Source organism: Hippocampus zosterae, chromosome 1 (assembly GCF_025434085.1).
Source record: "Hippocampus zosterae strain Florida chromosome 1, ASM2543408v3, whole genome shotgun sequence".
Lineage (NCBI taxonomy): Eukaryota > Metazoa > Chordata > Actinopteri > Syngnathiformes > Syngnathidae > Hippocampus > Hippocampus zosterae.
The window spans coordinates 10,526,774-10,541,482 of record NC_067451.1 but is presented as its reverse complement, the minus strand read 5'-3'; the positions used below and the strand labels follow the sequence as shown (position 1 = coordinate 10,541,482).

The 14,709-nt window shown below is 41.5% G+C and overlaps 1 long non-coding RNA gene across 1 annotated transcript in view; it reads right to left on the bottom strand.

The window, feature by feature from the left end:
- LOC127607317 (uncharacterized) overlaps positions 1-5,334 on the bottom strand; it is a 30,984-nt gene extending 25,650 nt beyond the window's left edge. The window contains exons 1-2 of the long non-coding RNA XR_007964065.1: positions 3,877-5,334; positions 196-261 (exon numbers count right to left, since the gene is read on the bottom strand). This is a non-coding gene — a long non-coding RNA (uncharacterized LOC127607317). The remainder of the gene's footprint in view (positions 1-195; positions 262-3,876) is intronic.
- Between the last annotated feature and the right edge of the window lie 9,375 nt (positions 5,335-14,709).

Genomic DNA, 14,709 nt, shown 5'->3' with positions numbered 1-14,709 from the left:
AAACACCAGTCCTCATGCCAGTCCGCCATCTCATCTCCGGCCTATCCCAGCCCTCTATGACCTGCGCTCGGGGCCCACTGGGCCCTCGGCCCTGACCTGAGAGCTGCGGAGCGGTGGGGGATCCCTGTTTGGGGTGGGGGTGCGGGAGGATGGGTGGTGGTGGGGGGTAGGGGGCGGCACCTGGAGCAGACCTACCTGCCTCTGTGAATCTGCGTACCAAACTGTGGCCATGCGTCTGACTGTGTCTGTCTGGACTCTGACCTGCACAACAAAGCAGAAGAGAGTGTCTGGGTCAGAGGTCACTGGAGTGAGGGCACGCTTGGGGAAAACACACGTAAGAGGCGCGTTTGGCGTGATGTGATCAGAGGAGCACATGTGGCTCAGCTGAGGGAGAACCAGATGCCTGAGATGTCTTCATAAGCTCTGTCAACATGCTACCTCGGGTCTGGGTGAATGACAGGGTGCATAAATACGGTTGATCTGCAATGACACCAATCGGTGCCACTGGCTCGCAGTCGCGCTGGACTCCAACATATGCATGAAAAAAATGGTTTGTTGAATTTATTCAATATTGTATCAAGTGGCTCCACAAAATAAAATCAATTGGATCCAGATATCTATTTTTGATTAGATGTATACTTTTCCACTCGACGAAATAAAATGGATTAACCCTTTCGTGCACCATGTAACCTGATAACATAGGCTGTCCACTGTAGTAATCGTTGTCCCTGAAAGGGTTAAATTCAACAAACAATCTTTTTTTGGTTTATTAGCTCTCCACATATTTTATGATATCCAGTGCAAAAGTTTGGATGTCCGTGACTGAGCTGGTGACTTTATGGTTCAAGGAGGATGTTGTAAGCTAACGATCTGAGATTTCAAATGACTTCGTATAGAAGACTTCGTTGTGGGGTTTCAAACCATTAGTTGACTCGTCAACGAGTCAACTTGACTACACTGAAAAACGGTTTTGTTGAATTGATTTTATTTTGTTCGTGGTTGCACAAAACAAAATAATCTGGATCCAGATGCATGTTTTTTTTAAAGTAGATGAATAGTCTATGCACCATTTTTTTTCCTGTGTACATCAACATTTAGCGTTCAAAAGTTGAGTAGTCGGACTTACCACCCGCTCATCTACTGCACTCGGCAGACTATAATGCTCTGTGTCTGCTGCGAAAGTCCAAAAAGGGCGAAACGTTCTTCATGGGTTTTCACGGGTATGAAATTTAGCTGCTTGTGGCTGAGGATAGCTGTTAGCCAGCCTTGGCTATTCTGATCACCGCTCGTCTTCCAACACATTATCCTATTTTCACAAGATAAGTCGGCCGGCTTGTTGTATTACTAATCATTTGTTTTTATGTTTTCCTGTTGGCCCGTCAAAACATTTCTTTACATGAAACCGGACCGTGGCGCAAAAAACAAGATTGCGGACTCCTGGAGTACTGTGCTAACGAAAAAAATAAATAAATGACATCATCAATTAATCGACTGTGAGACAACTTTCATTGCATAATATTCAACAACAACAAAAATCTTTTGTCATTCAACCATATCTCCTTTATGCTTCTGATTTGATCGCACAGCAACTATCCCCCATTCACAAACATACTCGTGCTAAATGGTCGGTATTTTGGGTATATCTCCAATTTGTTTCATCTGAAAAAAAATATGTATACTAGGGTTTTAGATGAAAAGAAAAAAAAGATGTTGTTTCCAATATTTTGGTGACCCTCTATAATTCCATCAACGGGTCAAAACATTAGAAAACGCTTGTCAATAGGACTTGCAGGTCATGCCGTTCTACACTGCACAGAACAATCTCAGTTTGTGATTGTATCTTCTACCCATTCTGTGTGCTTCTCGATATTAACAATACTTGGAACAAAATATATGCTTGCGAGAGCTCTTTGGGTCTATGGTTGCAACAAGTGCAGTCACACTGATTCAAATGTATAAGGAACGTGGCAGAAGGGTGTGGGTGTTGTCGATGTGAAATGGCTGCCGTAATGTCACACTCTTATTGTCCATAAGTAGGATGGCATGTATGGCCACTCTCCTACAGACTCCACACTCAATTATGTGTCAAAAATCTCCTAACCTTCTCCGTTTGGCCATATTATTTTGAAGACGTAAACTTGAGTCAGACAGCTCACATGGTTGGCTGGACAAACATTATACTGTTCATACAAGAAAAAACTCATTGAGACAATGACATCCAACTGGAATGACTGTCCAAAACCGATGTGGTTTTACAGCTTCTCAAAAACGTTTCCCTGAAGAGCAACTTCTCACTGAAATGGAAATGCATTCAAAGCAGGGCAGCAGATTGCAAAGTTTTTAATCCTTGTGGGATAGCCAGTAAGAAATAGAAAACCTAGCAGGACAATAAAATGACACCAGTCCCACCAAGTATGATGAAACCTGTCTGTTAAAATTTTGTATTGCATTCTAAAATGAAAAGAGGAGGCCTGTTCAACGACGGTAGAATGGCAGCGATGTAGCCGAATCACTAAGATCTGGGCCAGTAGTTATCAAACACTAAGCACCAACTCCCCAAAGTAATTAATGACTGAAATTAAAATACAGTTGTTTAGAAGACACGTGTTCATCAAAAATGAGTCAGGGTCTTATATTTCATATTATTGTAAGCAACAGTTTCAATATTAACACTGCGCTAAAATATCGGAATATAAAAAACTAAGTAGACCCTAAAAATAAGACATTTGTTACCGCAGTGCCAGCTGTAGAGTGCCTCGTTGTCGTCCGTGAGTGAGTGCATGCTTGTCATTCAGAGCAAGCACCTGGAAAAAACTTGTCAGTCTGCCTATGGACAGGGGCTTATCATGGCCATGGCTACCTCAGAGTGCCTCGTTGTCTCGGCGTGGGTCCCACAACAACCTGATACGATATTTTCCATACGCTATGTATAGGCATAAGAAAAATACTTGGAAAAAGTAGCATCAATTTTCAAAATCTTAGCTCTGTTATTTGATTGACAGTTGACAGGTGAGAGCAGGGTGTGATGTCACCACAATGGGCAGACACGCCCACTTGAGAGAGGACAGAATAATTTGTTTTTGAAGCCTCATTTTATGTTGTTTATGATTTTTTAAAACATCATTTAAATTTTTCTGTGGTGTGCCAAATTACAAGGCATTTTAACTTTATAGGGACTTGAAGCATACAGACATACTTTTACCTGGAAACCCCCCCAGACATTTGGAGGCTAGTTCCCCCCACCCCAAAAAACAAAACAAAACCAAAAACAACAAACCAACAGCAACACTCAAAAATATTTTTTAAGAGTCTTGAAAAAAATTCAGTCGCATGAATGCAGGCTTCCACTGTATCAGTTTTTTTTTGTCAGTTATCATAACACTGGCCATCATAAAAATTGAATCATAGCTGACTTTGTGTCCTTTAACATATTATTGATGCTGATTTCGAAAATGTATTTACTCGTCTCGAGCACAGTAGCTTTTTGAGATATTTCCATTAAAAACGTTTTTTTTAGACCTAAAAACCTTGCGTAATATGGATTTAGCCTCCCCCAAAAATTTACCTGTTGCTGAACATAACCCTTCATTCATAAATAGTAATGTATTGCTACATTACATATTATAAGCATCTCCAATCAAAAAAAAGGTGTCGACCAGTGTAACCTGATATTCATACACCGGAACGATGTGACAATAAATGATACTATACAAAGCTGTTTCTAATCTGATTGTTACCTTTCAGTATTATTCACCGAGCTTCAAATATTACCTCTCATTTAAACCGCACATTTTGTTCGTCGAGACAAAATGTTGGATTGAGCTCTTGTTGGACTGCGGAGGCGTGCCTAATGTTGTGTCCAGTGGGTGTACATACGTCCTCATGTTCAAGGTGACTGACTGCGAGCGTCTCTTGTTCCTGCCGTCTCTCTTTTGCACGTTTGCCTGCCAGGCTGGTCTCTGTAGCAGTCCTCTCCCCAAACTGTGCAATCAGCAGATGTCTTTATAGTGCAGCCCACTGCCACATGCACTCCTCGCATTCTCTGCCAGTTTCGTTTTGGCCACAGATAATTATTTTTCTCTCTCTCTCTGTCTCTCCTCTCCCAAAAAATATTCTTCCTCTTTCAAGCTCAACAGACAAGCAGACACATGAATTTGCTGCTCCTTCATGCGGCCTCAGGTTGCTGCTTAAGTCAGCGCTCGGAAGTCACGCGGCTCAACCGACGGAGGTTGTCCGTCCCATTGTCGTGCAGAAGAGCTGATTTAAACAAACCCAAGCAAGTCAATGAAATCCGCCGCCCTTTGTAAAAACTGAAGTCAAACCAACTGATCCTCGTGCTGGGATAGCTTCTATTATTCCATCACAAAAGGGCTGAAGAAAGACCCAACTAAGCAAAAGCTGTGTTGCCACGGCGCACAAATACCGCACAGATACCAGTGAGCCGGTACTTTCACGTTTGGGAAAAAAAATTAGGCATGTTTTTGTGTTCATTTTTCTTCCCCACATTGCTCATCACTGTTAGGAAGCGAACTGCTTATGCATCTACATAATTCATAGAAAAACATTTTCAGAGTTACTAGGCTTACAGGGTGCAGGTTAGATGAATTTTTAGGTACCGTATATGTTAAAATGATACGTTGTTTCCAACAACCGCCATCTAAAAATGGCACTTTCCGACAACTGCGCGCTGATGAATATTCAAAAGTCATCAGAACAGCTCCATCACCAGAGCCCTGTAGCAAATCAATACAGTGAAAAATTAGTAGTGTGGTACCCCCCCCCCCCCGCCCCCCCCAAAAATGGTAAGAAAATACCAAGTGTGTGAAAGTTTCAGTCTAAAAGTTCAAAATGTCCCAAACTGGTGTTAAACTGGGTTGAGAATCCCAGTGAGGTGCCCTGCCTCTTGATCCCAAACCGCTACTTTTATCTTTCCCAGCAGGTAGTTTGTCACAGATGTGCTATGAAACCCACCACTTTTCCTCCATTCCAAATATTAACACAAGTGTTGCAGCTGTGTTGCTGTAGGGAGGAAAGTTTGGATTTTATTGGATGGAGGAGGAACAATGACATGTTTTTAAGTGTCAGAAAAGTTTGCTGGTCATGTTGCTATATACTATAAAACCATTTATTTAAATCACAATTATGTTGGGTAGGAACTGATGTCAGATTTTGGTCAATTTAGGAGATTTTAGTTTTTTTTTCCCATAAATCGATACTATTGGTCTGTCCCAACATGTTTATTTCTGTTTTAACCATTCAGCAGTCTGTTGTAGTGGACATTTGTTGTTCTCTTTGATGATTCAATGTTAATCGTTCAATAAATGTGTTTTTTTTTCTTTACATGGAAAGTGATGCCTTTCGAGAATCTGCCTGATGAGATTTGGAAAAATGAAGTTCGATGAAAGGTATGTGACATCTCGGGCTGCAAGAGTGCATTCTAATAAAAGAAAGGCTTGTCTTTGTTGGAATAAAAATAATAATGTGTTTTGCCAGTAACATTTAGAAAAGCAATCTTCCACATATATTACTTCCACGACCGATAGTTTAACATGCCTTAACTTTCTGCGCCACACGCCTCCCGCATGCAAGCATGTTCGCGACATGTCAGTGACATGTCAGCGCCATGCCAGAGATGCCTTGTCTGTCACCGTCACTGTCAGATCGGTGCAAAAGGGTGGCAGACGTGCGAAGGCTCGGGCTCTCCCCGCAAAAAAAAAAGGAGTCATCCAAATAACCAGTGAGAGAGCACGGCGCCGCATAACTCCCGATAAAAGTTCTCCGAAGTGTAAAATAATAAGCCAGTTAGCAGAAGAAGCGCAGAGACTTTTTCTTTAAAGAGTTTACATGACCTTTTTTTTAAGAGCCATTCTGTTAATGTGTTAAGAGAACTTCATGAATCCACGTTTTTATGAGCCATTTTGTAAGTGTAATGAAATGGAGATAAGGAGGTGTGTGTGTGTGTGTGTGTGTTAGCGAGGACGTTAGACTTGCGCTCTTGGCACGCCATTTGTTTTTCACTCCATTTGGTGACAGATTGGGTTGAGATATCGTCCTATCTTGGCGGCGGTGCGCCACTCATAAGCGTTACAAAGTCAGGGTGAGGTTTCGCACCTCGCCTGACGACCCAAGTCGACCTGGTCCCTTCACTGAACACTTTTTGTGTTCGGGCCTCCTCTTCAGCATCTGCGGCCCAGTTTGGGAAATTGTCTGATACACTCGCACCATGCAAAAGGCTGTCTTTGAACTCAAGAAGTACTTCCTGCCATTGCCCTTAGTAAAGGAGGAGTGATTCTTCTCCACTTTGATTGCGAGCAAAAGCCAAATCATTTTGTACGATTCCATACGAAAAGTAATTTTCACAAAGTTGCGAGTAGACGTGAAAAGGCAAAAATATCAATAAAGTTATTCACAAAGGTGGCAGATTTGTGCATGTGTATGATTGGCGCGTTAAAGTAGGGGCATAATGAATTGCGTGTGGTACATGGCAGGCATAAGCAATGCTTCAGTGCAATTCAGTTGTATTTCGCTTTTAAGTTCAAAATATTTGCATTAAACTTTTAATGTGCAAGACATTTTAACCGAATCATTGTTTCATTACATTTCTCAGTGTAAATATTGAAACAGTTCCTCCCACTCATTCCTTTATTTTAATGTTGGTCATGATGGTGGTCCTTGGGGAACAAACATTTTTTTAGGTGGTACTTAGTGTAACCAAAAAAAAAAAGAGAACTATCCATACAACTTTATGTGTGAATTGCTACTAAATTTCTTTGCTAACCCAAACACAAGGAACAATGAATGCACTTTTGTTAAAAAAAAAAAAAAAAAAAAAAAGCAGTCCCACATAAATATATTTGCTCATAGCATAGCCTAGCATAACACAACCGTTACTCATCTTTTTGAAAGTGCGAGCTACCAATTGGATATACACTTCTAAAATACTTTCTCAAATTAGCTATACACATGCAGTATTCATAATTATGAAGACACTGCACATGTTAATTATATCTCAATGACAACCAGTAAGAATTTAAACAAGCTAGCAAAATGATACATTTTAGCAAGCCACCCTGTATTTCTGTCAATCTCTACAAGTGATTACATTACCATACTTTACAATAGGCAGTATGTCTCCCATTTTTGGAAAATAGCACAAAATACTACATAATAATAAAATCCAGAATTACAGTTGAATTCTCCAGGGCAGATTTCTTGTATAATTGTTTTTACTTTTCATGAGAATACACACACGTATGTCAGTGGTCTTCTGTGTACAAGGGTTTAGATTTCCCAACTCTTTTTAAACTGCCACATTAGAGATTGGGACTTGCCATGGACACAATTGTACAAAAAAAAATCTTGCCATACCTATAAACAAATGAAAAAGAAGCGGACATGTCATTCAATAAATATGAATGGGATTCGCCTCTAATCCCAACCCAAAATTTTAAACCCAACATACTTTTAGTTTATTTTTTTTAAACATTTTGTCTTGTAGGATGCTCTTGAGCCTTTACTTTGCACATAACTTCCTTCCTCATGATACCTAAATAGCCCACATTATCCAAACCTGACCTGTCCTTTGTGATTTTCGCAGCACAACTAATTTGCTCTTTCTGCACACTTATTCTGAGCTAAAAGCATCCAAAACTCTCGGCTTTGCAAGCGTGTGCGTCAACGTCAAAGTCCATCAAGTGAGCACCTGCGGTCGGGACGCGTGTGTGCGTCCGCCCGTGCGTGCTCACTAGTCCTGTTGTCATTCCAAGCAAATGCTGAGTGACGTGCAGCAAACTTTCCAGGAGCGAGCGGCGTGGTGTGACGCCTGACAACAAGCGGGACTCAGACATGTGTTGTGATGTGTTCAACATTCAGCGTTGACTTGACAAACACATTTTCATGCTCACCATACAATGCAAAGTCAATAAAGTGGAACCAGCCTACACACACTTATTTGAACACTGAAGTCCTAATGACGAAGTATTAGCAGGGAGTGAATTGTATTTACAAATTCTGTTAAATCACCTTGATGAAATTCAACTGACAAATAGAGGTGACCTAAATTATAAGTATGTCATCGAAAGGTAGCCCGGAGAGCAAACTGTCTTCATCAGGATAAGGCCTGAAATACGAGGGGACTTTAATTTGACAGTGTGAAATTGGAGCACCTTTAGAGGACATTTTTGCTATTTTTCTCTTGTCAGCAGTCCACATTTGTCTCATGAATCTTTTCTTTTTTTTCTTCCCTCCCTCCCCCTCTCAAAAAAAAAAAGGTACAGTGGAAAGGTGGTGGGCATCATTATTATTTGAAATCCTCCAGGTGAGGGCATTATAAGCTGCACCAACGAGAAGCCCCTTTTATTTCAAAGAGGCTGTTTTTTCCCCTCATTCTAACTTAGCTATTAGGCTAATTGTTTTATGTATATACGTATATATTCTTTCCTCCCGCTTTTATATTCCAACTGTTCAGATTTCAAACAATCCTTTTGAAATTTCCTTCAGAAACCCCCAAAATATTAGCACGAAAACAAAAAAAGCTTCCTATTTCACAGATTATTTTTCTCTCTCACGCTCCTAATTGTAAACCCAATCAAATTAAAAGGGTGCGGAAAGAAAGAATACATTTCTACTGATGCGCAATGATGTCATATGACAATGATATATAATAATGTCGCATGATCTCATGTTGTGCTCTCAAAACACAGTAATAATAATAATAATAATAATGTAATGTTTTTGTGCTTCTTTGTAATTTACATTTTTGACAAGTGAAAGACATTTTCACAAAATGCAAATACTGTTCCCACTGTAAAAAGTATTTGTTGAATTTACTAAATTTTATTTCGTCAAGTGTTTGCACGAAATAAAATCATCTGATTTAGATTTTTTTTAAGTAGACTGATGATTTTTATTTGTGCAACCACTTGATGAAATGAAATTGAGTAAATTCAACACACCATTTTTTTCCAGTGATAAGACGTATTGATTGATGTTTGAATTGTGCACGTGTTTTTCTTCCAGTATGTTGTTGTAATGAAATTATGAAAAACCTGATTGTAATTAAAAAGACATTATACATATTTATTATGACTGTTTACTCAAAAGCGATCAATTAGAATAAACGTCAAACCTACCAAGCATGTAGCACGATCTAAATATTAAAGTATATTTTTTCACTTTTAATTTTGACAATAGGAACTTGAACTTGAATCGCAATCTATAATGTAAGAGAAAACAAATAATGTGCTGTATATTTGAAATATAATTCCCGAATTATTCCCAAACGATGGACAATTTTTGAGTAGCGTGTGAATTAATGAACCCCTTCTCCAATTTACATTTAAAATAAATAAATAAAACATCTGAAGTACTTTGCTCTCGTTCATGTTATAGTTTGCTGAAGATGCCATCTGTTTTCAAATTGTATTGATTCCGTTTCTTTCTTTCTTTTTTTTTTTTTTTACTTTTGTAAAACTTATATCAAAAGCAAAGAAATTCATGAGCTCTTGAGTTGAAGGTGGACCACTCTTTCATTTGCCTTCTTCAAGAGACTTTTGTCTGACCGCTCCCATCGTCAACCATTATTAGTATGCAAGCATAAATGCAAGCTGCAGTTTTTGATCAAAAGCAAAAAAAAACGACATCATGGAGTCCAATCAGTTCTTAAGTGAAACTCGTCTCATTTCGCAACAATGAAAGTCATGTGCCAACTGTTTGACTGATTCTAGCATCAACAACTTCCCATCTTCTGATTAGCACACTTGTTCAACATAAAACATATTTTTTCACGCCACATAGCGTGCGACAACTCCCAAACATTTTTAAACGTCTGTAATTTTATTAAGAAAATCCATCAAAACACAACATCAATTTCAAGTTTCTACTGTCATCCGTTTGTGTGTGAATCACCTCAAAAGACTCAAATAAATAAAAGTGACATCTTTCTTGTCTTTTTCTTCTTTGTAACTTTGAAACCGGCCTCTTCTCGAAAATCTCTTAACCTCCATCCCCATGTATGAAATGTGTGAAAAAGTAAAAGTATAGCGAGGGAAGAAAGTTAGCAGTCCTCCGCCTTTCTATGAGGCATCCAAAGAAATCTCTCTCACATGATTACTCAAAGTTAACCTTACGCATGGGGAGAGTGGGGGTGTGGGGGGAGGTTGGAGGGGGGGGGGGGCGTTTGAAGACTTTCCTTGTGTCATACTAGCAAGCGCTTTCAACTGCGACGACTCAAACAGACTTTCATATGAAGCTGTCACATCACAGTCATCTCCAAACTCCACATTCTGCCTCAAAATATTTATGTAATCACCCATTCTAATGCATAAGTTTGTGTTATTTTATTTAAGTCCGTTTCTCTAAATTTCACGCCGTCGGAAAATGAAATAAAAGTCCCGTCATGCGAGGCGGACATAATTGAGACGATTCAGTATTCCACACCAACTTGTGTGTGCGTTTCTTGTCTTTATTTATTTTATTTGCAACATAGGGCAAGGGTGGTGGGGGCAGGGGTGCTTTTGGTGAAAATCTTCAAAGAGCAACAGCTCCATCTTCTTCCCCTGTTTGCTTAGCAACAGCGGCCATTTTGTCTGCATTTGCATTGGTTGAGGCTGTGCTCTATGATCATGGCATTTTAAATACTGTCCTTTTTTTTTTCTTTACCATTGCAAGTCAACATTTTTTGGGGGCGTTTACATTTCACACAAGATTTTAAGTCGACGCCAAATGATTAAAATGTTTTTTTTTTTCCTTCTACAGCCCAATAGGGGTGGTGCACACTCACATAATGGGCTGATCCCTTTTTTAGCGTGCACTTCAACCACACGGCACTGCTGCCGCCTCCAGCTCCCGAGCGCACAGACAGCGGAGCGTAGAAATTCAGCTGGCCACGGGTCGCCTCGCCTTTACTCGAGCAGGACGTTCGCCATCCTTCCCGGTTCCTCAGTCCCAGCCCGACAGGCCTGCTCGGCCGAGCCAACTCAATCGTCTTGTTCTTTTTGAAATGTTTCAATTCACTCTGATGCCATCAATTAGTTATAATTCCTCCAATTACTGCCTTCCTTTGCCACATGGCCGGAATAATTTACTGGGAATCGATATATTTCACGTTTGCAATGTTGGCATGGCATGCCAAGAGGATACTTTTTTTTTTTTTAAGTATCGTCTCAGGTGGCTTGTGAGACCGTCAACAAACACACACTCGCAGACTGACAGCGTGATTTTTCTGGACAGTGTTTCACAAGCTGCTTTCTCGGTCCGACCCTGACAACTACTGAGACATGTTCACTTCGAGGGCAACTCCTTTAGACAGTGAGAATGGATTTTTACACACATCCGTAATTCCGTTTGTTTTGCACCAATCCAAACCAAAAAAAAAAAGAACATCACAGATATTCACAACTACTTTCCACCTATCTATAGTTGTCCTGTCAGATATCAGCAACGTCATTTTTCCCTATTTTCAAATCACTTAGTTCAAACGTTAACTAGTCAGAATCCTATTGCAAATATCTCAAATTTGGTTGCAGATATCGATCTGACGTGTAAGCTATCTGTCATGGCTAACACCATCCACATGAATGGCAACATTGACATCATTTGCACTCGTGAAATGACGTTGCCGAGATCATAATTCAGGTTTGACTGGGCAAAAACCTGTTTTCCACATTTCACCTTCTCATTCATTCACGTTCTGTTCCAGAACACGTGAGTGATACGTCTGATGATTTAAAATCGAATTATGACTCCTCAGACAGATGTTGCTCCAGCGAGATCAACATCATGTACATGTCGAATCTGCTTGCCATAGAAACCCAACTTGGTGCCCCCACCTTGCCACCCACCCCCATCCCAACACACGCGCACACACGAATACACACACGTATGGACATGTGAGCCTACAGACTCACCTCCACACTGCAGGGACACATCCATCCACAGAGAGAACCCAAGTTCCAGCCAAAATGTCCGTGTTCTTGTCACACAGGGTCACCACAGCAGTGGCAATTGTGGTGGCTGTTGAGGGGGAGTTAGGGGTCCACGGGACCGGGCTGCAACTTGCTCTCCCAAATAGGGGAAAGGAGTCAGAGACGATGCTCAGGTTGCAAGGTGGACACAGAACTAAATCAGGCCCCAGCCCGGCTCAGGATGGGGAGCGCCATGGGACCGGGAGGCGTCTCTACAGCCAGGATTTTGGGGAAGGATTATGGATTGAGACGTACAGCTGGGAGGCTAAAGTTACACTTTTCATTAGCACTACCGAGGGGGTCCTGCCTGCTTTTGGGAAGCTGGTCCCATTTGTGAGGACCTGGCAGGACCCCCCCCCCACCCCCAACCCCACCAATCACCCGCCTGCCTTTCCTTCGGAATTGTTGTCGTTCTATAGACGCATTCTTCACCTGAGGATAATTCTTTTTGATATGCCCAAAACCGGAAGGGACGTGCTGTTTCACTTTTTTTTGTTTTTGTGCCAGGAATGAAAAAAATGAAGGGGGGTGTGGTGGACGGGTGCGGGGGCTTTGTGAAAAGTAGTCATTCACCAAAGGAACCAGAGTAGAGAGGGAGAGCGAAAAAGAGAGGGAGAGAGAGAGAGAGTGCAGTATGCCCCCTTCTGGCTCTTTTCTTCTCCAACTCTTTTCTTCTCTTCTTTCCCTGCCGTTTGGAGATGTGAAGAAATGTCTTTTGATCAGCTCTGACAGAGGCCGGGCCATGTGAAGAGACTTGCTGGCGGGTGCTCTGCCAATCCGTGCAAGGCAAAAATGTCCCTAATAAGAGAGTAATAAGCTAACGAGTGGCGGGCATGTGTCTGATCCGCGTTGGGCTGAAGGGCCTGTGCCAGGACACTGACGTGTAGCCGCCTTTGGAGCGTGTTGCCAGGTCGGCGGCTTTCACCTGCGTGGACGCTCCCATATGCTCCCTCACCGCTGGCACAAGGAGCCCAGCCTGCATTCAATTTCCACAACCTGGTGGCTAACGCTATTGAATTCTCAGTTTTGAGGATGGTTGGTAGAGGGTGGATTTAAGTAGAGTACGATGTCAAAAATAACTACTAAATCCAGAGGTTCTGATTCGACTGTTTTCTTGAGGTGAAAGTAAATAGTACAGTCTGAAGGGAAGTTTGCAGTAAAAAAAATAAAAATAGTCGTAAAGGTAGTCGCAGTGGTAGTAGTACCGCTAATTTGATTATTACAACAGTTTGTATGAATGCCTATCTCAAAAGTAATGGGACAACCCGAATCCAACTTTCATGTTTAAATACTTGGTTGCAAATCCTTTATGGTCAATTATAGGCTGAAGTCTGGCGCGCATCTATGGCATCATCAGACGCTGCATTTCACCTTTAATGACCTTTAATGATACTTGTCAAGATGGCGCCCGAGTAGGCAGCCGTCAGCAAGTGCTCTCATGAGCCTTGCTTTTTTTGTTGTTTTTGTGTTTCTTTTGTCACTTTGTGTTTGTTGTTACGTCGTGTGGACTTGATGTGGACCTTTTTCAGCATTTTTTGGCCACGACATTCATCAAGGAGGACTCTGTGCTTGGTGGTTGCGCCTTCTCTGCAGCATGGGTATACCAGCACTGTTTTTGACTGGAGGAATGTCGGCGCCATTTGACTGTCGTTGCTGGACAGTCCCGGGGCGCTTGTGTCTTGCGCCTGTAATGGGCAGCATTTTTCACAGCCCCGCTTTGTTCAGCGGAGAGATCGGTGCTGTTGAACGGTCTCCGGCTGGATGGATGGAGGTCTTGAGGAGCCGACGATGAGAAGAAAGGAGCGTTGGCGCGGAGTGCCGATGCGGATTTGGAGCTGGGAGTCGCGGCTTGGAGTTTGAAGCGGATTACGTGGGACAGGAGAAGTGAACTAATCTCTTTTCGTCAATGGATGCTACAGCTTTGTGTTTGCTTTCAAAACTTAGCTTGTAGCAGACGTGTGCACATTTTCTGCATGACGTCTCTGATCCACTGGAGAAAGGACACTTTGATCCTCTCCTCTTTCATCTAGAACTGCTTCAGACAACAAAGTGTATGCAGAAAATTGGTGAAGATTGAACGACTGTCTGTGTCCTATGTGTTGTCTTATGTTTTTTTGTTTTGTTATTTTGACTTCAAAATGGCGCCGCGAGAGTGGCTGCCTTTCCAGCAGCTCCTATATTTTGTTGTTCTACTTCTTACTTTCATAACTTTGCTGCTGTGAATTGGGAATTTCTCCATTGTGAGACTAATAAAGGTTTTCTTATCTTATCTTATCTTATCTTGACTGTTGTCAGTTCCTGCTTGTTGTTCTGGGGCACTTTCCTTTCAGTTTTGTCTCCTATAAGTGAAATGCATGCTCAGTCGGATTTAGGTCAGGTGATTGATGAGCAATTGCATAACCTTCCACTTGTTTGCTTCCAACAAAACCCCCCTGTTTGGATGCTTTTGCAGTATGCTTTGGGTTATTGTCCATCTGCGCTGTGAACTGCCATCCAAGAAATTCTGGAGCATTTGTCTAAACGTGAGTTGATAATCATGCCCAAAACACTTTTGTCAGCAGCTACACAAGGAAAACGGTTTCATTGCCCACCACCGTCCTTCGCTGATGATTAAGTCAGTCAATCAAAGTCTCATCCATGTACTGTAGATTTGACTTAGATTTGATCTTTATATGTTGCATCATCATCTGTGCAGTTTGAAAAAAAATCTGCCTATTTGTACAAAGTCAGAAGCAGAAAGTAAAGA